The sequence below is a fragment of the Trichosurus vulpecula genome, chromosome 7, assembly GCF_011100635.1.
Source record: "Trichosurus vulpecula isolate mTriVul1 chromosome 7, mTriVul1.pri, whole genome shotgun sequence".
Lineage (NCBI taxonomy): Eukaryota > Metazoa > Chordata > Mammalia > Diprotodontia > Phalangeridae > Trichosurus > Trichosurus vulpecula.
The window spans coordinates 220,506,186-220,522,128 of NC_050579.1; positions in this window are offsets into that span (position 1 = coordinate 220,506,186).

The window sequence follows — 15,943 nt, forward strand, 5'->3', positions numbered from 1 at the left end:
CCACTGTATTTTGCCCTTATGAGACATCACCTAGAAAATTGTGTTCTTCTTTGTGAACCAGAGTTTAAGGACAATGCTAAATAAGCCATAGATTAATCAGAGCAAGGCAATGAGGATAGTAAAGACCCATACATTGAGGATTGCTTAAAGAAGCAGGAATGCTTATTTTAGAGAAAAGAAGACATGTTGGGGGTTGGGGCAGGGTATGACACATTTCTTCAAGTGTCTGAAGGGCTATCATGTATAGAAGGGATTGGCCCTGGAGAGCAGGATCAGGAGCAATGAGTTGCAAAAAGAGATCAAGTCCAGCCTTAAGCACTTAGTAGATATATGACCCTGCGTAAGTCACTTAACCCTTTTTGGCTCAGTTTCCTATGAGCTAGAGAAGGAAATGGCAAACACTTCTAGTATCTTTGCCAAGAAAACTCCAAATGGAGTCACAGAGAGTTGAGTATGACTGAAAAATGACAGAACAATATTAAATCTCTTTAAAGGTTTAATCAACAGCAAAAAAAAGTGATCAGCTAAGCGGGCTAGGATCATCTCCACCATTTTGAAGATTTCTCAACACCTCTTAAGATGATCCTAGAGGATCAGTGAAGAGTTCTGGAAAGAGCTCTGGACTGAAAGTCAGAATATCGTTGTTCCGATTCTCTCTCTTCCCCTAACTCACTTTGTGAATCTGGGAAAGTAACCTCCCATTTATTGAGCTTCAATCTCTCAATCTTTAAAAGAAGGTAATTGGAGTAGCTTATGATCTTAGACGTCCCTTCCATTCCAACATCCTACAGTTCAGTGAAAATAATTCTCTCTGACAGATAAATCCATGAACTATCTTGAAGTGATACTTGTAAAGAGGAAATATTAAAATGCCACCAGGGAGTGAGATCATTGTACAAGGTCCCATTGCCTGAAGCAGATTTTATCATTCAGTATGTACCTTCTCCCTAACTCCCATGGGATTTTGTTGCATTCCCAAATTGGAGAGAGGGAAAAGATTTCATTTTTCTCCACACAATCCAGGGCCGTGGGTATCACAGAGCTTTTCTTTACATTTACACCATAGGACTGTTGATGTGTAGCCAGGATACACTATTCAACACTCTCCAAAAATTATGGCTTGGGAATTCTACCCATCCTCTCTCTCCTCTCAGGATTAGAGGCTCATAATCAGCATCTGGGCCTTGAGGATACACCCGCAATGATCCGTGTCCTCTTGTCATGCATAGCATACTTTGGCATCACCCACAAATCTAATTAGTGTCAGGGATTGCTACCTCATGCATCACTTTAAAAACACAAGGTAAATGAGGGTAGTGCATTTTAAGAGTGTGTTATAATCATCACTCTGCTCTCTGCTTTCCATTAGAGTGGCTTGAATAAGTTACTGGGATTTGAGGACAGTTCAGAATTCATTTCACAGTTGGAAGAATAACATAATATAGGATGCTCAAAAGGTGTAAGACATAGTGAATATTGTCTTCCATTAATAGCCCCCAATTTCAGGAAGTGGAACGTATGGCCAGAGATCACTTCGTAGAGCCTTTTCTGAAATCCTACAGCTCAGAGTGGGTTCCACAAATAGAGTCCTAATTCTTCCACTCTTTAGTTTCTCTCTGGCAATAAATCTGGTACAAGGAGGAGCAGTAGTTTTCTTCAACTTACCTCTACCCCACCCCCCACATCCCATAGATTATCAGGATAGAAAAAAATACAAATTTAAGAAAGCATTTTAAAAGATATGCACGATATCTTAGATTCTGTTAAAGCTCATCTCAAGTGCCACCTCCTACAAGAAGTCCATCTTGATCCCTCATACCAATTGGTATATGGTTATGTAAAATTTATTTATGTTCATGTGTATTTTATATTCAGTTTGAAATGTACATCTTTTTTCTCCATTTTCATCATTATTTTTGTATCCTTGTAACCTAGCACAAGCCTGGCACATAGTAAGCACTTAAGAGATGATTGCTGAACTGAATTGAATTGAATAATAATTTGGAGTATTGAAATAATACTTCACAAACCACTCTGTATACATAACCACACTTGATCCTCACAACAGCATTGTGAAGAAAGTGCAATAGGTATTATCATCTCCCTTTTATTTATAAAGAAACTGAGGCTCAAAGAAGTTACTTGATTTTTCTCATGGTCCCATAACTAGTATCTGAAGTAGAATTTAAATCCAGATATCTTGGGACTACAAGCTATATACAAGTCATCACAGATACATGTATATGAAATCCTGTGTGACTTCTTAAAATATGTAAGAGTATATTTTGGTCACATTTATATCACTTACACATGGGTGTTCCAAAAGTCTTACATTTAATCCGGTCTTAAAACTGCACTAAGACTTTTGGAACACCCTGTGCTTTTATATGACATATGTGAACACACACACACACACGCACACACACATATATATGTTCACAAATACATGTATATCTAAATATCACACACACGTGTGTATATATGTGTATAGATATATATGTACATATACACATATATGCATATATCAGATCTTGGGAAATGTAGGTCATTCTCACAGTTCCAAACAACGGGAAACATACAGCAATATTTATAGTTGCTAGAATGAATACAAACTGTATCCAACCTACTTAGCAAAAGTTAAATATATCAAACCTGAAAAAGATGTCCATTTGAAAATTTTCAGTGAAAAAAACTAACTGGAAATCAAATAAAAATGCTTTGAAAGCCAACCAAATATTAGATTCCAAGAATGAAAAATGAATCCCATCACAAGCTCTGCAAATTATGTTGACCTAGAAGACATCCAGAAATGCAAGTTCATAAAACCAGCTCAATTAATTAATAAAAGGGAATCTTGATATAGAATATCCTCATGAGGATACAGAATTTGCTGACTCCAAATTCATTGCCTCTCCCCAGTGTTCTTATTTGGGTCCTAATATCCTGGCCACATTTCCTGGCATTTAAAACCTTCTCATTTAGTATCATTGAAAACTCATTAGTATGCTTCTATGTCCTCCTCTTATCATTAATAAGGATGTTCAATGAAATCAGACACCCAGCCTTACCATAAATACTTCCTCCAAACTCAATCTTAGGCCATTTGTCAGTAATCTTTGTGGTCCTCCAACCCATTTCTATGGTGGCAGTGTTGGGGGAAAGGATTGGTATCCTGTGCAACCTTTGAATTCTTTGAAATCTGGGAAACCATCATGTAGGACAGCAGTCTATGTATCTAGCTCTAAGATAAATTTTGTGGCCTTATTGATCTCTCCTGTCATTCCTCAAGATAGTGCAGTGAGGTGCAAATGGTCTTTCTATACAGACATTGCACCGGATTTTGCAGCATCCAAATTCCACAGCAGTGAATCATGGAAGAGAAAATTCTGGGAAGATGGAGGAGTAGGTCAGAAAATTCCAAGTTCTCAAGATTTTCTCCCACAAAAGAAATGAAATAGCACATCAGGGTGAACAAAATACACAGTAAAAATAAATAAGAGTAGGGGCACCACAGGGGTCCTCCTGAGACAATCTGAGAAGATCTGAAGGAAAATCCCAGAAAGAGGTTTGGTCCTGTGAAGAGTAAACACCTCTAGGCTAGGGTCTGCATAAACAACAAGCTGCAAGCCCTGGGGTTAGCTGGGTTGGGAAGCTGGCTCCACACCAGCTACAGAAACTTTTACTCCTGGGACTGTGAGGGGAGTTGGGTGTGTGAGCCAGGGAAGATTGAGGGAGCCTCAGCTGACAAGGAATGCTAGACCCATTGCTCCTGCAAAGAGCAGCCCAGGTGAGAAGGAACCAGCACACGCCCAGCAAGTGCAGAAGCAGTGAGACAGCTGTGGGCACTTACAGAAGGCTGGAGGGGAGGAGAAAGATCTGGGCAAGAGGCACCAGTGCCCCAAACCCCTGGATTAGAGATGAACACAAAAATTAAGCTATTACTACAAAAAAATGCACAGGCAAAATAGAAAGAATCCAACTACAGAAAGCTATTATGGGAATAGAGAAGACTAGGGTTCATCTTCAGAGGAGAATAGTAAAATAAAGAAATCATCTTCTACCCCAAAGAGTAATTTCAAATGGTCACCTGCCCAAAAAGAATTTATAGAGGAGCTTAAAACAGACTTTAAAAATCAAATGAGAGAGACTGAGGAAAAACTAAAAAAAAAATAAGAACAAACCAAGAAAAACAAGAAGATTATGAAAAAAGTCAACCAATTAGAAAAGGAGATCTAGAATCTTAAGGAAGAAAATTACATTTTGAAAATTAGAATTGGGCCAGGGGAAACCAGAAAAGTCATGAGAGATCAAGAAATAATTAAATTATAAAAAATGAAAAAATAGAAGAAAAAGTTAAAGATCTTATAAGAAAAACAAGTGATCTGGAGAACAGATCAAGAAGAAAAAACATGAGAATAATTGGACTAACTGAAAACTATCATCAGGAAAAGAACCTTGATACAATTACACAAGAAATAATTAAAGAAAATTATCTTGAAGCATTAGTAAAGAGGAGAAAGTAAAAAGAGAAAAAAAATCCATCAACCACCTTTTGAAAGAGATCCTATGAGGAAAACTCATAGGAATATTATAGTCAAATTCTGAAACCCCCACCTCAAGGATAAAATCTAAAAAGCAACAAGAAAAAAAATTTAAATATGATGGTGCCATGATTAGAATTGCACAAGACCTCACAGTAGAGACACTAAAAGACCACGTCTTGGAACACTATATATCGAAGAGCAAAAGAGCTGGAGTCCTGGTCAAAAATATCATTCCCAGCAAAGTTAAGCATAATCTTGAATGAAAAAAATGGACATTTGATCAACTATCAGACTTCCAGGACTTTGTTTTAAAAAATAAAACTTGAACTTAATAGAAGATTTGACATACAAGAGCCAAGAGAAACATTAGGTACATACAAAAGACTGGTTACAAGGGATCCAATAAGGATAGACTATTTACTTTTTATGTATGTAAAAGGTATGAGCAATTGTGTAGTTTGTAAGAAAAATTGGGTTACACTTGAGTATGATATGACTTTAAAAGTAAGTGGAAGAGTAAACACATACTTAGATTACACTATTAGAGAGCCATATACTTAGAGATCATATGTGACCAAAGCCACACACCTCTAGCACTGCAGGGCCAAGGTATCACTTTTCTTTCTTTGGTGTCTTCATATAGTTCACCCTGGGCCCAGAAATTCTATTGGAAATGTCAATTGGCTAGGCTCTCTGAGTCCATCTGTCTCCACATCCCAAATCCTAGTGTTTAGGGCTGGCTCTCTTCTTGACTAACAGAAGTCAAACTCTCAGAACTTTCTCTTGCCTCAAAAATCTGACTCTGACTTCTTGGGCCTGTGTATGGGAATAATATGTCTCATTGGAAGAATAAATCTTCTGCCAGACTCCATGCCCAATGGGGAGAGGATAAGAGAGAAATCCTCTCCACTCTTACAAGCACTGAACAATTCCTTCACAATGTGACTTTCTAGGTCCTTGGGTGTAGCCTTTTAATTGAGTCCAAGTTGTACAGAACAAATCCTTTTATTAAGGGGATTTGTTCTGTGAATTTTGGGTTCAGTCAAAGGGCTACGCTTGAGGACCTAGAGGGCCACATGTGGCTTGGAGGCTGCAAGTTCCCCACCTCTGAGCTAGGTTCTTCTCCTGTATCCTGCCCTCTTCTCTGCTTAAAAGGATCACACTTCTTGGACCTGACATGCATTGATTGCCTGCCAAGAAGTGTATCTTGAATGTAAAGGGCCAACAGGGTTGTGGCTGATCCTTAACCAAAAATAGGTAGCTGTCCTCTATTCAATAAAATTCTTTATACCTCGTAAAGGGAGAAAAGAGTATAAACTAACACTCATATTTCCTTTAATGCCTTAGTATCTCCTTATGTCTCATCTCTCTATTATCTTCTGTGATTTTTATCAACTGTGTCGAAAAGAAATAAACTGCTCAGAGGTTTCCTAATCTGCTCCTCCCCCCACTCTGCCAAATGCCACAACTACATCTCCATAATAAACACCTGAATCTACAAGAAACATCTTTCTTCAGGTAAAGTTTGAGGCGAAAGCACCAGCTCTAGAGTCTTGGTGGCATGAGTTCAAGTCCCAGTTTTCCTATTGACTATCTCTTTAATATTAGTTAAGTCATTTAACCTCTGGATCATTCTTTTGCATGATTTTCTGAATCTTGATGTTAAGATATGGTACATAGAATTTAGGATAAGAATGAGTGTTAGAGATTATCTAGTTCCATTCATTCCTTTTACCAACGAGGAAATGTATTGGCAATCAAAATGGGTTTGAGTGACATGCTTATGTCAGAAGCTTTTAGACCACGTGGGTTTAAGTCACATTTTTGTGACGATATTAGGTAGTGTGGGTGAGTTGCCTGTATGACTCACCTTTCTCCCTAAATAAGATATATAAAACCAGGGGTTGGCTTTCTTTTTTCGGAGCTCTGAGCTGCAGGAGTAGTGATGTGTGAGTCTGAGACAGCCGTTGTCGAGCTCCCCGGCTGAATTCAGATGTTGGTAACTACTAATTGTATTTGGTCTGTAATTTATTGTATTTGCTCTGAAGTTCAGGGTGCTGGCTTTTTCCCCTGAACTAAGTGAATGATATTTGTATGCTGGATTAAAGTGAGATTGTTAACCCCTTAACATTGCTTTCCTTAGTAAAGCAGATCAAAAGGACCTGGGCTTTTGCAGTGTTCTGTGTGCTGGTTGCTGTTGGTTTTACATTCCCACAACAGCTGCTAGCCAAATTGTTGAAACAGGAACAAGCCCAGAGAGGTTAACTAACCAGCCAGAATTCCAATACAGGGACTACAAATCTAGTACATTTCTCAATAAATCACATGGCCTCTATATCACCCTAGTTCATGTTCTTATCTCTCACCCAGATGATTACGATAGTCTCCTAATTGAGCAAAGATTATGAACAGGCAGAATTTATTAAGTGTTTAATATAATGGAACACAAATTTATGAAGTGCCTATTCTGTGCCAGACACTGCAAAACAAGATAAAGGTAAAACAAAATGACCCCTAAACTCAAGAAAACTCCATTCTAATGGATAAGACAACACGTAAAGTGGGGGACCATCGGTGGGGTGGGTAGATGGAGTGTTGGCTGGTGAGGAGGAAGAGAAGTTCAAAGAGTGAGTCAAACCAAGATTGAAGTTAGTATGTTTGTGGTCCTTTATAAAATGATGGTCTGAGCTAGAGAATCAACTCTCTATACTATATTAAGCTCTACATGCCTTCCAATGTATGTAAATTAAACTTTTTTTTTCACTCCACACCCATTACATATCACACTATTATAAATTCCCTTCTTGTGATTATTGTTCCCCTATTTTGACTTAGATGATCTCTAAGGTCTCTTTCAGCTCTAAAATTCTATGACTTGTGTTCAGAAAAAGTAATATTAAACAATAAGGTCCTAGATGGTTGGAACTTTGTCTGATAACTATTTGTATCCCTTGCAGCACGAAGCATAACGATTTCTATGTAATAATTTTTCAATTAATATTAGTCAAATAAATTGAGTTCAGTAATTCTTTTCAAATGTATAATGGAGTCTCATACTGCTTTGCATGTAATAAATATTTTTAGACTTTGATTTTGCAATTTCAATTGTGAAAAACTACTCAGAATCCTCTTTCTTTTATAGTGCTATTCTCTGTCCATCAAGAGTGAAGCTTGCACTTTGAAATACTATTTGCCAGCAGCGGTTCTTAGATTTTACTGTTCATTCACTTTTTCCAACAAAAAAAAATAGCACTTTTTTAGCCTTTTAAGGTTTGCAAAGCTCTTTACAAATATTATCAGATCCTCACAACAATGCTGGGAGGTAAACGCTGTTATTATAGCTGGAGAAATTGAAACAGATAGAAGCTAAGTGACGTGCCCAGGTCACATAGATAGTCTAGTAATTATTAGAGGCTGAATTTGAATTCAAGTCTTCTTGAATCCAGCCCTCTAAGCCTTTGCACATCCTCTAGCTTTGTCAATGTGAGACATCTAAGAGTAGCTTTCCCAGATTTAAGCATATAGTATCAGATCACAGAAAGGAGGAAAATAAAGTGAGGTAGAATGTCAACATCAGGATGAAGACCTTGACTCTGTGATGTAAGCCACTAGCATAAGCATAAGAACAAGTCTTAGAGCATCAGGAGTCATAGCTCTAGAACTATAGAGGACCTCAGAAATCGTGTAGTCTATCTCCCTTGTTTCATAGATAAGGAAACTGAGGTCAAGAGAAGTTATGTGACTTGCCCACATGGCAAACATTCAAACTGTGGCCTCCAGACACCAAGCTTATAGCTCTTTCTTCTCCATCACAGTATATCTCACACGAGAAGTTCAACTATGTATTAAAAGAGAATTTTATGGCCCTGTGTTATGGTATAGGCCTGTAATCCCTGTTACTAGGGAGGCTGAGACTTAAACTCAGGGGTTCTGAGCTGCATTAGGCTAAGTCAATCAGATAGCTGTACTGAATCTGCTACCAATATGATAAGCCCTTCCCCGCCCCCAGATTAGGATGCCACCAGGCTGTCTGAGAAGCAAACTGGTCTAGGGCAGGAAGAGAGGAGGTTAAAGCTCTTGTGTCATAAGAGTGGGAGCAGTCCTCAACAGAGAGAGAGAGAGAGAGAGAGAGAGAGAGAGAGAGAGAGAGAGAGAGAGAGAGAGAGAGAGAGAGAGAGAGAGAGAATTTCTTGATTATATGTTTCTTTGACATTGTTGATCACTCTTTTTTCCTGGATATTGTCTCCTCTCTACTTTTCTGTGACATTGTGCTCTTTTCTTTTTTTCTACTTGTTTGACCATTCCTTCTCAGCCTTCTTTGATTATTCTTCATTCATATGAAACCACTAAAAGTAAGTGTCACTGTCCTGGGTGCTCTTTGTTCTTCCTCTCTGCTCTCCCACTTCACAGATTCTTAAAGGTTCAAGTAGCATCTCTATGAAGATAATTCTCAAATACATATAAGGAGCCCTGGCCTTCCCCCAGAGACACAAAATGCCTTTTGGATACCTCAAACTGAATGCTCTGAAGGCATATCAAATTCAACATGTTCAAAACTAAGTTCATTATCTTTCTCCTGTAAAACCTTTTCTCTTCCCAACTTTCTGATTACTCATAAGGGTAGTATTATTACAAAAACTCACAACCTCATCCTCAACTCTTTGCTCCCACTCAACCCATGTATCCAATCTGTTACCAAGACTTGTTATTTCTAATATTTCCAGATTCCTGACATATATTCATCTTTAGGATTTGGGAATGAGAAATTGGAATTCCCAGGGTTCTTAAAATCATAATTTATTCTATATCTTTCATGACATTTTATTTGCATGTTTTAAATAATAATCAGTGAAAAACAATAAACAAGGACTCACTTTTCTTTAATGGCATGATACAAAAATTTCGGAGATTATCTATAAAAATATTATAAATGCATGGTTTATTAATTTGAACTAATATATTTTGACAATGAATTAAATCATATCTAATAACAGGCTGATGGTTTTTTCTTTATCTTTCTTTAAATACTACTAATATTGTTTATTCATTGTTATCAATACTTATTTAATATACATACATTTATTTAATAAATATGAAATATTAGACTTAGTGGTATTTACAAAGAATTGTAGCCTGTGGTGAATGTTCAAATACTGGAAAATACCATTTAACATGTTGGGAAGTAATCAAGTAAGGTAACATTCAGATCTTCTAGCAAGATTAATAGCACTATACAAAATCATTTGTCAAAATTACCATCGCAAAGACTTAATGTATTTTCCAAACATTATTTCTTGGAATACAACTCGTAAGATTTGTATAAAGTATAATACTATATGGAAAAACTTATTAATATTTATTTGCAAGATTTACCATTAGCAACAGACTGGGTCATGAATGTACACTTATAGCAACAGTCACAAACAAGACTGACTTATTATATCATGATTTTTCATGTTTTTGTTACCAGAAATGATGACCTTAACCTTAACCTTTCACTCCTTATGTGAGCATTTCCTGTTCTTGCTCTTGACTTGTATCATGTTGATTACTAACCCTTAATTCTCACAAGAGAATTATAATACTTTTTTCCTGTTTTCTTAGCTGATTTTTCTCAGATTCAAGATTAGAAAAAAATTAATTTAATTTCCTGAGAAATGCTAGGAAGGAATCCTTCAGGGAAACTCTAGTTGATTTTACTTTCATATGTATACATACCCCTTTGTCTCAACTCACACAACCCACTTTAGGCCCTCAACCCTTCATGACTATTCAGGACTTCTGATTGGTCTCCCAGCTTCATGCATGTCTGTCCATACCCAACAATCTTCCAATGTGACTTTCCTAAAAATATGTCTGACCATGTTACCCAACTGTTCAATAGAATCCTGTAACTTCTTATTTCCTCTGGAATCAAATACAAAATCCTCACTTTGCCTTTTAAATCCCTTGCCCTTCCCCTTATCTCAACCTCTTAGTTTCTCTGGACTTCTTCAAGATTCAGATCAAGTCCAAATAGGAGAAGTAAGAGAGAACTGTATCATGAAAACATAAAGAAAAGAAAGTATCTGGAATAAGGTGATTGACAGTATCAATTACTATCTAGAAAGGTAAGGAGTTTAGAAAGGGATTTTTAGTGGATCCACTCAGTAAGATTTTATAATTTCCTCCAACTATGTTCAGCACTACATTCATAGGCATAAAGTAGATGGTGGGAATAATCCCAGGTTGGAACTTAAGAAGGTATTGTTGGCCATAGTATTGAAGAGCTAACAATTCAAGGAGAAAGGATAGTTGGTAGTAGAATTGGTTCATCAAGGGGTCAAGATAGGGAAAAGTGGGGACTATATATAACAAAGGAGTAATGGCTTAAGAAAGAAATGAAGGGTAAAGGGGTCAGAGTAGATGGTGAAGGTGAAGAACAGGTTTAAGGTCTGTAAGGTATGGGGAAAGATGGAATGATAAGAATTTTGATAAGATAAAGGAATTGTAGAGTTCATGAACATGAAAGTGACATACTTCTGGATGATGACAAAATCAAGGGTATGAACTTTTCTGCGGGGATCACAAAAATTGAATAGATTAATGAACAAAGAAGTCAGGGTATTTGAGGAACTATTAACAAGTATGTTGAAATCCTTACTATGAGAGTAGAAGTGGAGATAAAATGGAAGACCGTAAATGAGGTACTGAAATCATTAAGGAAAAAAACAGGGATTGACCAATAATGACCACTAGGAGCTGGACTGGGTGATAAATTTGTCTAATGTGAACTTCAAAAGAGAGGTGATTGAAGCAAAGCCTGGATGCAATCAGAAACTCAGGATTTAACCCTAAGTCTTCCTAGATAAGCACATCTATTCACTGAGATGTTCTTGGACCTGGTAGATAGATACCTGCTGGCGAAAGGGAAGAAAAGCTTTCAGAGTCCAAAATACTACATTGAGAAGAGAGAAAAAAGGAAATAAAAATTTTTTACCTCCTTTGAAAGTCAACTGAAGGGAAAATTCTTCTTTCTCAGTGGCTAATCATCTTAGACACAACCCCCCCATTTCTCCATTATAAAAGGTTTGGGGGAGGCAGATGAGAATCAATCAGAGTCTCTGGCCAAATATATCCTTTTAAAAATATTATTTATTTATTTTTAATATTCATTTTTTAAAAATTTTGAATTCAGGATTCTTTTTCCCACCCCCTCCACCATCCATTGTGAAGTCAAGTAATACAATATCAATTATACATGTAAAATTATGCAAAACATTTGAATATTAGTCATATTGCCAAAAAATAAAGAAAGTAGGAAAAATATGCTTCAATTTGCATTTAGACTCCACCAGCTCTTTCTCTGGAGGTGGATAGCATTTTTCATTATAAGTCCTTTTGACTTGTCCAGGATCATTATATTTCTGAGAATGGCTAAGTCATTCACAATTAATCATTGTACAATATTGCTGTTACTGTGTACAATATTCTCCTGGTTCTGCTTACTTCACTCAGCATCAGCTCATGTTAAGTCTTTCCAGGTTTTTCTGAAATCTGCCTGCTCATCATTTCTTATAGCACCATAGAATTCCATTACATTCATTTACCACAACTTGTTTAGTCATTCCGCAATTGATGGATATCCCCTTAATTTCCAATTCTTTGCCACCACAAAGGGAGCTACTATAAACATTTTTACACATATAAGTCCTTTTTCTTTTGTTTTTTATCTCTTTATGATACAGACCTAGCAGTAGCATTGCTGGATCAAAGAGTATACATGGTTTTATAGGCCTTTGGGTATAGTTCCAAAGTGTTCTCCGTAATGGTTGGATCAGTTTAAAACTCCACCACTGATGCATGTGTCCCAATTTTTTCATATCCCCTCCTACATTTGTCATTTTCCTTTTCTATTATAGGTGATAGGTATGTGGTGAGACCTCAGATTTGTTTTAATTTGCATTTCTATAATCAATAGTTATTTAAAGAATTTTTCTTTTCTTTTTAGCATTTTTCATATGATTATAGAATCTATAGTGTAGATAGCTTTGATTTTTTATTCTGATAACTAATTGTTCATATCCTTTGACCATTTATCAATTAGAGAATGATTCATTCTTATAAATTTGATTCAGTTCTCTATATATTTGAGACATGATGTCTTTATCAGAGAAAATTGTTTAAAAAAATTTACCCAGCTTCTTGATTTTCTTCTAATTTTGGCTGCATTGTGCAAAAACTTTTTTGACTTAATGTGATCAAAATTATCCATTTTACATTTTGTAATCATCTCTAAATCTTATTTGGTCATAAATTCTTCCTTCATACACAGATTTAACCAGTAAAATTTTCTATGTTCTCCTAATTTGCTTATGATGTCACCATTTATGTCTAAATCATGTACCTATGATTGAATATATGTTAAGTAAAGAGTTTTCTGCCTAGGACATATGCTCAGCTCCAGGGGAAGGGCCCTGGATTAAAATTAAATGAGATATCCATTACTACTTTAAAGTTGCATGTGAATATGAGCTAGCAATACTGATGTTATTTTCTAGAATCCTTCCCAATTATTGTTTTTTAGACAACTATATTTTAAACTAAGAAATTTGACTTGACAAAATGGGAAATACTGCTATATGCTATATTGTTCAACTGAATGAGTTATTTGTTCACTAAGTCCAATGGGAAAATTAACTTTTTCCTACAAGATTCGTGATTTTTGGATTGCTCCCAAAGGTATTGGTAGGAGTAGTAAATCATGAATTTCCTATTAAAAACATAATTTATTTTGCATGATCTTGCTATGATTTTCCATACATGTAGTCATATTTATCAAAGGCTGTCAAAGTTGATGACTGTAGTATATAATCATTTAAAAATTTAATTCTCTCAGAGGTCTTAGATTTATTCTCAGAATCTAGTGCTCTGACTTCTAGCAGATGGTTAAAAATGTAAAAACTTTATTTTCCTTTCTCAAAATAAACTCATTTAGGAAAAATGTTTTTAATGTCTTAGCCAAATCATTGGTTCCAAAATTTTTTCCACTTTTATAACAGTCAAATATGTACAACATGTATGGGTGAACACTAAATAAAACTAATGTGTTTATTTTTTGTTGCCAGCAGTGAAGTTGAAAATATTAGAAGCCATATATTTTTAAAGGACCAGACTGAGATAGTAGTTTTTACTTTAATGAATTGAGTTAAGCTTGATGAAAGTTCACTTGACACATTTTTCTTTCCCCTTAGCCTTCACATAGCACTTCATACTTCTCTTATCCACTTACTGTGTTCCATTTTCAATTGTAGCTATCTGTGCGTGTCATGTATGAGCAAAAAAGAAAATGTGCTGGTCATGTAATGAGAGCTTTGGGATAGATAATGAACAACCAATGAAGAGCGCTTGGATTAATCAATTATTCATGTTTCAATGTCTTATTGTTAAGCTGAATGGTCCAGTGATATATTTGTGCCATCAATAGAAAGTGCAAAAGGTCTCTAGCATCTTGAGTGGATTTCCTGAAGTGAATTTATAGAAGTCATAGGTAAGAGTTGCATAACATAGACAGGCATGGGTTGGTTAAAATCTTTATCACTGGGAAGAGATGCTTACATCAATGAGATCTTCAATTCATTGAAAGCTTATGTTTTGGATGTCCTATAAGACTAAGATCTTTGACGGAAGAGACCTCATGGGTCTTCTTTCTATTTTCCTTTGTATCTCCTTCAGCAAGTCCCACAGTGTTCTACATATATCTGGTGACTTCAAAATGTTTGTTGAATTCAGTATATATTATTATCTCTGTGAAGAAACTAACTTTTGGAATACAACCCATTAATAAGTTGTGACCTGCTTATCATAATGACCACAAATAATAATAACAATTAAATTAACATTTACATAGTACCTGAAGTTTTACAAAGCATTTTACAAATATTATCTTATTTTATTTCCACAACAATCCTGGAAGGAAAGTGATTCTGATTTTGATTCTGACTTTATCAATGAGAAAACTGAAGCAAACAGACTTTAAGTGACTTACCAAGGGTCAGACACCTATTAAGTGTCCAAGATCAGATTCGAATTCAGCTCCTCTTGACTCCAGGTCTAATGCTCTATCCATTGCAACACCTAGCTGTCCCAAGTGAAATCTTAGTAACTGAGTTAAGAGACCTTTTATTAAATGAAAAACTCAAGAATAGTCTGATGGCTTGTATAAGAGTAAAAATAGATCTCTGGGACAAAAATGCCTAAACCTACAATTTTTCTGTAATTATAGTGATATTTCAAAACTGTTTGCAATGTTGCCATCACATCCAACTTATAAAAGAAATGCAAATCCCTATGTAAAAAGAATTGCTACTCTTGCTCTAAGTCCATTAGAATAATTGCATGAGCTGTTCCAATGCTCTGTGCTTCACTATGGTTCATATTTCAATAAGTCTTAATGATTACGTTGAAAATTGAAATACTTTAATCCAAAGGATTTAATTAGAGTGGAAAAAATACATTTATCTGGGTGGGTTTTCTTTGCTTCTTTTGTGCTAACTCCATCCCCAATGACTTCTCATAACTAAGGAGCCTATTTATGTGATGTTGCCAAGTAATAGAGCACCTAAAAGCTTTCCCCAAGAGGGCTAAATATCTCTCTGCCTTATTTCCTGTGCATTCTCATTTTACAAGAGAAAGAGAGAAAGTAAACATGGAAACTGAAATTCCCATGTTTTTGTCCTTCCCAGCCATTTTATTTGAATCAGACTTTCTTAAAACTACTTCTCCCTCACCCAAAAGGACAATTACAATCCCAGTAGAACAATAAACTATTCTAGATTTTCTTGAAAACTGAGGATGTCTTCCTGCAAAGATTCTATTGATTTCCTTCCATTTCCCCCTCATTATTCTCAGCAATTCTTTTTGTTTCTTTGTATCTTGGCAGTAGAAAAATGAATATAGTTGCTTTCCTTTTTGAGACATGTCTGTTTTAAGATTTTTTTGAATAATTCCAATGTCATAATAAACCACACTTTCTCATAATACTTGATTACATTCTAGTAGTCCCCTTCCAGCTGTCATCCTTCTCTTTAAAGTCAAACTCCTAGGCAAAACCTCTCTACATCCGTTGCCTATACTTTCTCACTTCACACTCTTAGGTCATTCACATTTTAACTTTTATTCCCAACACTCATCTGAAACTACTTTCTAAAGTCACCAGTTATTTGATTGCTAAATTCCACATCCTTTGTCAGTATTCATCCTTCTTGAACTCTCTGAAGCATTTGACAGGATTGACACTAAATCTACTCAGTTTTCTTTGGACAATGATCATCCCTATCCCAATAGCTACATGTGAGCCCTACCCAGGGCACTTTCCTAGGCTCTCATCTTTCTCTATATTCTTAGTGATCTCATCATCT